The following is an 8623-nucleotide window of genomic DNA, read 5'->3' on the forward strand; positions in this document are numbered from 1 at the left end:
AAACAGATGCCATATCATCGACATGAGGGTCCCACCTTTGATTGATAATCCTCTCAAAAATCAATTTGGTCTGATGATTCGTCCATTAATTGGATAGGGAAATGAATGTTCTATATTGATTATTCTAGAAACGGTTGAATCATTGATCTAGATGATCCATCAAGTGGGTCTCAGCTTTGAATGCCTATTCCTCTCAAAAGTTACTTTTATCAAAGTATCCTAATTGTCCAATCAAATGCTAAGGATATAGATGGTCCATTTTGATTACACTAGAACTAGTTGATCGTTGATCGTTGATCTTGATCATCCCCATATAGATCCCACCTTTTGACCGCCCCTCCCTTAAAAATTAAAAAAAAATTAAAAAATTAAAAAAAAAAAAAAAAAAAAAAAAAAGAAAAACCACTTTGATGAGATGATTATGGTAAAAATAATTTGATCAATGGCCTATATCATCTAGCGTGTGGGTCTTTGCCTTTGATTACCCATCCCTATCCAAAAACGGAAAATCACTTTAGTAAGTACACTACGCCAAAACAGCCGATTTGCGACGTATTTTTGCGACGGACTTGGTCCGTCGCAAAAATTGCTTGGTTTAACGACGGATTTAATCCGTCGCTAATGGAAAAGGTCCGTCGCTATGCCCGTCTTTCTCAAAAATTCGTAGTCCAAACGTCGCAGAATTTCGCGACGGATTGAAATCCGTCGCTAAAATCTGATTTACGACGTATTTCCGACGGATTTGGTTCGTCGTACTTTAGCGACGGACTAAATCCGTCGCAAATTTTGATTTTGCGATGGAATTTGAGTCGAAATTCCCGCCTAAAATACTAAACGGCGACGCTTTTCAGTTGCTTTTGCGACGGATCATAGTCCGTCGTAAAAGGACTTCTGCCTAGACATTTTTTTTTTAGAATGTGGTGGAAAATCATGTTTTTTTCTAGTCTAAGAATTGTTTTTTAATACAAATTCAGTGGTTTGATTGTACATATTTGTATCTAATATTATTTTTTAACAATTGATTGAATGCAAAAAAAAAAAAAAAATTTAAATAAATAAAAATTGTTTTTATATCAAGTGAGTGGAAATTATTAATTTTTTAAAATTTAAAACTAATATTTAAATGATTTGTAATATGACAAGAAAAAAAATATTGAAAAGTTAAAAAAATTTAACAATGTTTACGAAAAAATGAGATTTTGAAAAAATAAAAATCGTGATTTAAAAAAATCTATTTTGTGGGAAAAAAAAAAAGAATATTGATTAAAGTTGATTATTTGGAAAAAAAAAAAAAGAATTTGATTTCGAGAAAAAAATAATATCCTGAAAAAGAAAATTAAAAAGATTTCAAAAAATGTGAAAATTTTGACAATGTTGAAAAATAAAAATATTTTGAAAAAGAAAATGAGAGTTTGTATTTTGAAAAATAAAATAAAATTGAGAAATTCGAAAATAAATGCTTTTAAAAAAAATGGAGTTAGAAAGAATTGAAAATTTTAAAATTAAACAATAATAAAGAATCAATACTTTAACAAAAAACAAACATTTTGAAACAAAAAATAAAGAAGTTGAAAAAGTTTGTGATTTTAAAAAATAATTGAAATGTTAAAATTTTGAAATTAAAAGGAAAAGTTATTTATAAAAACATTGAGATTTTGAAAGAAAAAAAATATATATCATTTTAAAAAGGAAAATTAAAAAGTTGAAACAAAATGATATGCTTTTAAAGGAAAAAAATTGGCATTATGGAATTTTTGAGAAAAATAAATTTTGAGAAATTTTTTGAGATGTTAAAAATAAAAATTCAGAATTTGTATTTTATTTTTTTAATATTTTATAATAAAATTGATATTTTGTTAAAAGTTTTCAAAGAAAAATTAAGCATAAAAAATATACATTTTGAAAAAAATGTTATTTTTAAATGGAAATTAAAATTTATTTGTGAAAAAAAATATGTAACCTGATCAGGGCAAGTAACTAGTCAAATTGAGGGTATTGATCAGTAAAATAGATTGAATGGACCAAACATATAAAATGGGCCAAATATTCTGGTCAAAATTTTGACCCAATTTATTGACCTGGCGATAACCTAAGAATTAATGTTAGTAAGTTTTGTGGGGCCCATCATGATGTGTGTCGAACATCAACACTGTGCATTTGATGTGTCCCTTTTAGGTTATAAGATATCTCAAAAATCATCCGTATACGAAACTCAGGTGGGCCATACCATCTAAAACTATGTGAAGACATCTTAAAAAATATAAAAGCACTTGGTGGGGCCCACATGAGTTTTGGATGTGGCTGAAACTTGGTCTGACCCCTCATCCAAGTGGAATACACATAATTAGTGGGTTGGATATGTGAATCACATTTAGGTGAGCCCAATATATGATTATAAATGTTTTAAGGAAACCCCTCTCTATTCCATTTAGGTGAGTTACTAATTACCCTTAGCATACTGAGTAAACTCTGTGGGGTCCACCGTTATTTATTTATTTTATCCACTCCATTCATCCATGCTAACAGATAATTTGAGGTCTAAAGGACCAAAAGGAAGCATATCTAAAGCTCAAGTGGACCACACCACAGGAAATAGTGTGATTGAACCTCTACCATTGAAAAATTCTTGGAGGCCATAAAAGTACTTTTAGATCAAGCAAATGTTTGTATTTTCTCTTCATTCATATCTTTTTGATATTATGAACAGGTTGGATGGCAAATAAACATTACTATGGGCCCAAGGTAGGTATAACGATGGAAATCATTATTCCACACTGTTTTGTGTGGCATGGTCCACTTGAGTTTTGGATTTATCGAAAATTTGGGATCAACCCACACCGTTCATCAATTTTTCAAGATCATTTTAGAGAATTATCCAAAAAATGAATCATATCCAAAGATTAAATGAACCACACCATAAATAAGGAGAACGGATTGGCTACTCCCCCTAACACCAGCTAATGGCTGGCGGTTGGTGCTTTGTGGGTCCCACCATGTTGTATGTGTTTTATCCATGCCGTCCATCTATTTTAAAAGATCATCTTACAACATGAGACAAAAAAATGAGGTATATCCCAATATGAAATGGACCACATTACAGGAAACAGTGTTGAATGAGCATCAACCATTAAAAACATTTTGGGGGCCATAAAAGTTTTGGATCGAGATGATTTTTGTTTTCCCCCTTCATCTAGGCTTGTATAACGTAATAAACAGATTAGACGTCAAATAAGCAGTACAGTGGGCCTTAGGAGGATTTTAATGATGGATATCCAATCACTATTGTTTTCATGTGGTGTGGTCCACCTGAGATTCATATACCTCTCATTTCTGGAATGAATCCCTAAAATGATCTTTAAAAATGGAAGAACATAATGGATAAAATACATACATCATGGGGGGGCCCACAGAGCACCGACCACCAGCCACGAGGCTGGTGTCAGGGGGAGTAGCGAGACTAGTTACAAAAGTGACGTCAACAAGTTCCGTGGGCCCCACCATGATGTATGTTTTGTATCCACACCTTCCATCCATTTGGAGAGATTATTTTAGGGTAATATCTAAAAAATGAGTTAAATCCAAAGCTCCAGTGGACCCCAACACAGAAAAACTGTGGGACAGTGACGCCTACCATTAAAAACTTCTAAAGGCCACAAAAGTTTTAGATGAAGCTAATATTTGTGTTTTCCCCTATTTCATGTCTTTTTTTTTTTGAACATTTGAACAGGTTGGATTTTAAATAAACATTATGATGGGCCTTAGGATAGTTTCAACGGTGGGAATCACTCTCTTCGCTGTTTTCTGTGGTGGGGTCCACCACAAATTTTTATCTGCCTAATTCTTTGGCTCATGACTTAAAATGATATCTCAAAATGGATGGACGGTGTGGATATAACACAGATTTATATGGAGCTCATTTTTTGGTGGACGTAGCCAAAGGTATGGCTTTTAATGGTGGACGTTCAACCTCGACTGTTTTCCCGTGGTGCAGTCCCCTTGAGATTTATATCGATCTCATTTTTTGGGATTAACCATAAAATGATATGGAGAAGTAGATGGACGGTATGGATTAAAACATATAAATCATGGTGGGCCCGTAGAGCACTATCAGATGGAAAGCGCAAGTGACGTTACATATTTATTGAGACAATATGTGAGTTTTGTGTTTGATGTAAAACAGTGGTGACTCATTCATATTAATAGTGGTAATGCTATAGAATTATCCAGACCATCTAAATAATGGGTCTACTTGTTAATGGTTAATATTTATACCTTTTCGTATATAAAAATATCTTAATCATTCAGTAAACGGTCCCTTAAATGTATGGGTATTAATGTAATTGATGTCTTAAATTATGGAAAACTCACAGTTTTCGGATTTGAAACTAATATCGAACGACGCCCCCTGCCTTTACAAATCCCTCTTTCGAACAACTCCCTCTGCCTCTACCTCTACCTGGTTTCTCATTTTCTTCTTTCGCCGGTGGGTGAGCTCCGAATCTTTGAAGGATTTCAGGCATATCTCTCCTGCCGTGGGTGAGCTTCTCTCAAAATCCCTGTTTTTATTCCAAAATCCATTCCATCTGTCATTGCTTTCTCTTTTCTTCTCATTGGGCCATGGTTCCGGTTGGCATTGATTGTAACAATGTCGAGATTCGGCAATGTGGAATGGATGCAACTTGGGGAGGATGAAATGAATTTGTCTTTCGTAGGTATAGATGTGATGTAGCTGTGATTAAGACCAACAGGCATTTGGAAGAACTAGCTTTCTTTCCTAGATAGTGGATCTCATGGATTCGCATTCATTCACTAAATTTGATTAGAATATTTTTCTATTATCTTTTGGATGTGCATTTCATTAACTGTTTCTACTTTTTGCAGCTTGATTTTGCAGTAACAATGGCAGCATTGCTCGGTATTCCTTTTCCTTTTAGAAGGTGCAACATAAGGATCTTGTCAATGTTAACTAGTAGTGATAATATTATAGTTCTACATTTGGCATTGTTGTAAGCCTGTTGGAGTAGACAGGGTCCAGTTGTATTTCAAACAGTTCCTCTCCTTCGTTTAGATAATGTTCCATACATTCTCCTCACACCACAAAGGCTGAGAGTATGAGGAATCAATACACTGGCACCTTCACATCACATGTTTAATTTGTGATCGATATTTATTAAATCTCTGGCTCTTCCATGTTTTGTTTGATGGTATTTGCTCGTTGGCTTACGAAGTCTCATATAGAGTTCACAGTTTGTTTACTCTTGGGCAGAAGCAACAGGTTGCAATCCCCTCTCTGTATTTGGGGAAGATCCTCCTTTTTAATCAGTCTTCTTGTTCCTTTAATCTGGCCTATATTTTCAATCTTTGGACCTTTTTTTTTTCAATAAAATTTACTATTACTGATCCAAAAAAGGAAAAGAAAGAGAGAGAGTTGGCAATTAGCTCATCTTTTTTCCTTTTTACTGATCCAAACAGGTTGCAATCAGTCATTTCTTTCAGTTAGTGCTCATTGTCAAATGAATGGTTAAAGTTAAAATGGTGAAGGTCTAAATTCTATGACTGAAGTTTATTTGATTGGTGTTAATGCAATCTCTATTCAAAATGGAGTCAACAATTATAAGCTCTAAATTTCTGCACATGTACACCACTTGAGCGGTGGACGAGCTCTTCCCCTTCCTATTAGTACTCTACATATTATTACATATAATTGATTTTTTTAAATGTTGGTATTAAGCTAATCAACAACATTAGTCCATGTAATTACGAAGATATACTCACATGTGCAACACATGCATTTTACTAGTTTATTTATATAAAGTAATATCTCCATAAACTACCAAACAGAATCTGCACCAAATATCCAGCTGCAACCAGCCAACCACATCTTCCAAAATTGTTTATCCATTTCAAAATAAGCAGTTTGGAGCATTTTATGATTGGTGGAACTGGATTTTCTTTCATGAATGTATATATACACATCATTTTCCTACTTTATGTAATTGGTTTGAGTTGTTGTCTATGCTGTGAAGTCTGTGAAATCTATTGCATTTATAATTTTATTTGGTCTTTTTTAATGGTTTTTTTTTTCCTCTTAATGCCTTGTGGTTGCAGGGCTTGTAACCTAGAGCCACTGAAAGGATTCCCTTTCTTTTTTCTTGTATTTTCCAGTTAAAAGTAACTTGTTCAAATTGGGTGTTCTCCAATTCCCATCTCTTTATTGGAAATTCTTCTTCTGAATCTTTTATGCATGAATAACAGATTTCAAGTTTTGGGGTGTTTGATTGTATTTAAAGTTTAGACTTTTCATTCTCCATTGAAAGGAGGAGAGATTTTAGAGATGACCTTCAGGAAGGTATATCCTCTATTGTTTGTTAGATTCTAATTTCAGAGGGCTTTTGTTTTTCTTAGATTCTAATTCCTGAGAATCCAATTTTCTGGAACATTTCTTGGTTGGTAGAAGAAGAATCTCGTCTGCTTCTTTTATTTTCATTTTGAAATAGTGGGTTTTTTTTAATTATTTTTTTTTTTTTATACATGATGCTTGCAGTCTTTTCTTCCAAGAATATTTTCATCCAAAGAGAAGACCATAAGCCAAACCGACGAAGATTCATTCGATTCTTCCGGTAAGTAATAAGCATCTCTTTACCTTTTAAATCCAACAAAATCTCTTAAATCCTTCTACTAATTTTATTTTTTTAAAATTTTACTGCATGCCTTATTTCGTATTTCGCAGAAATTACCAAACTCTCTTGCAGATTGCATAACTGCCTATTCTCTTCAATTCAAGAACGCGCTAAATTTTCCAAATGCCCCTCTGCTAGATCCGTAATTCATGTTGGTTTTCTAAGGAAATCAGTACCCAACATTCGAAATTTTTTCAGGCAAGTTTACCTAATGATTAATTAATTCGAGAATTTAAAAATTGCATTGATTTTTAGTGGTGGATAAGGTATTTCAATGAAAGATGGAGACATCTGAATTTCTCTGTCAAAACAGATGGCACAAGAACTACTCAACTCATACGGACTATCTTTATGAGAAATCTATATCAATGCTGCCAAGATGGTCCAATATCAATTTATTGCAGCCCATTTCTTTCAGCTGAGACTTCATATTCAAGGAAACGAACTGAGAAAAAGACGGCATAGTAGAAAAATAACTACCCATTGTAAATGAAAACAACAAAGGAGAATATTGTAGATAGCTTTTTGAACTAAGGTAATTTGATATCCTTTTAAGCTATAACTTGGGATGTAAGAATGACATTTTATGTGAGGAATTATGGAATGTTGAGCCTCAGGAAATGTGGATTTTACTGAGGATTTCAATTCCTTGTGTGTGGGCCTGTTGTCTGGTGATCTAGGCCATTGAGATGTTGAGCTTGCAGTGGATGGACCATGCTCCCAAAAATCTTCCACCTTTTAAGATAGTAAAAATCAGTTGATTGCCTAGAGATGAACGGTTAAGAAAAAAATATAGGACCAGTTTCAATGGAAAAGAGAGCCAAAGATTGGGTGGATAGGGTCTTCCAATCTTGAAGACTTTTTGGGAGATGGGGGATGAAAGAGCAGCCCATCATATCAACAGTTTGGATCGCCCAACTGTGGGTCCCACACACATGGTATCTAAAGCCTGAGCAACTTCTGGATTTGATAACCCCACCCAAGAAACTTAGGGTGATTTTGGATGAAGTTTCTGTGTCTTTATCCTCTTCCGAGCTTTCCCTCTTATATCTAGTATTTCTTTCTTGCAAGAAATAATAGTGGAATTTGAGAGAACCTTAACTTTTTCAGCTACCCCACCATCCTTCAGAAAAAGCTTCTAGTATGCATTAATTTCATTGATTTTTCTTCCTATTTGTCTTTATCCCATCCAAAATTTTCCTCTTATTCTTTTATCACCTATTGATTTTAGTTGCAGAATCAGTCTACTTCAAGGCTTGGGAGTCTAAATTTCAGTAACTTCCAGTCTCAGACAGACAAGACTTCAGGTTTTCTAATTTTGATTTTCTCTGTTGTGCTATGTTCCTATTCTTGTTTGGGAATTGATTTGTACACCCACCATGATTGATTTGCTAGAATTGTATTTGTGTTGGCCTTGGCATGTTTTCAGGAAGTCACCCACAGATATTGCCAAGAAAAGAAATCTGTATGTCTTGATTCGCCCAACATATTTCCATATACATTGTTTTATAAAGCAGAATTGTATTAGAAATTGCAGTCTTAATTGAGTATGGAGTCCTGATGTCACTTATAATCATTATTTGGTTCAGACCAGAAATTAAATAGGAATTCGAGTTGTTAATGGAAATGTGCATCTAGATAGTGCTTGCCTATAACATTGGACTTGCTCTTGTACAGACATTGTACCGGTTGTTTATCATCAATGCTGGCCCTGGTTTTAGGCTGCTGTGGAGGACAGTGTAGTCTTTATCGATAGAAAAACCACTTCAAAGATTCATGTACTCTCAATGAGGCTGTTCTTCTATTTGTATTTAATTAATTAATGTTCCGTCTTCTAGAAAATACTGTGATAGTGTCTAGCAGTTGTTTTTGACATGCTTCTCTAATTTGGAAGGGCAGGGTTCTCAGAGTTTGATGAATATGTTCCCATGGTAGACAAAGCT

The 8623-nt window shown here is 34.1% G+C and overlaps 1 long non-coding RNA gene across 1 annotated transcript; it reads left to right on the plus strand.

The window, feature by feature from the left end:
* Positions 1 to 6209: 6209 nt before the first annotated feature.
* On the plus strand, positions 6210 to 7965 carry LOC131244512 (uncharacterized). Its single transcript, XR_009170346.1, has 3 exons — positions 6210 to 6349; positions 6545 to 6620; positions 7912 to 7965. It is a non-coding gene; the product is annotated as an uncharacterized LOC131244512 (long non-coding RNA).
* Positions 7966 to 8623: the final 658 nt, after the last annotated feature.

The sequence above is a fragment of the Magnolia sinica genome, chromosome 4, assembly GCF_029962835.1.
Source record: "Magnolia sinica isolate HGM2019 chromosome 4, MsV1, whole genome shotgun sequence".
Lineage (NCBI taxonomy): Eukaryota > Viridiplantae > Streptophyta > Magnoliopsida > Magnoliales > Magnoliaceae > Magnolia > Magnolia sinica.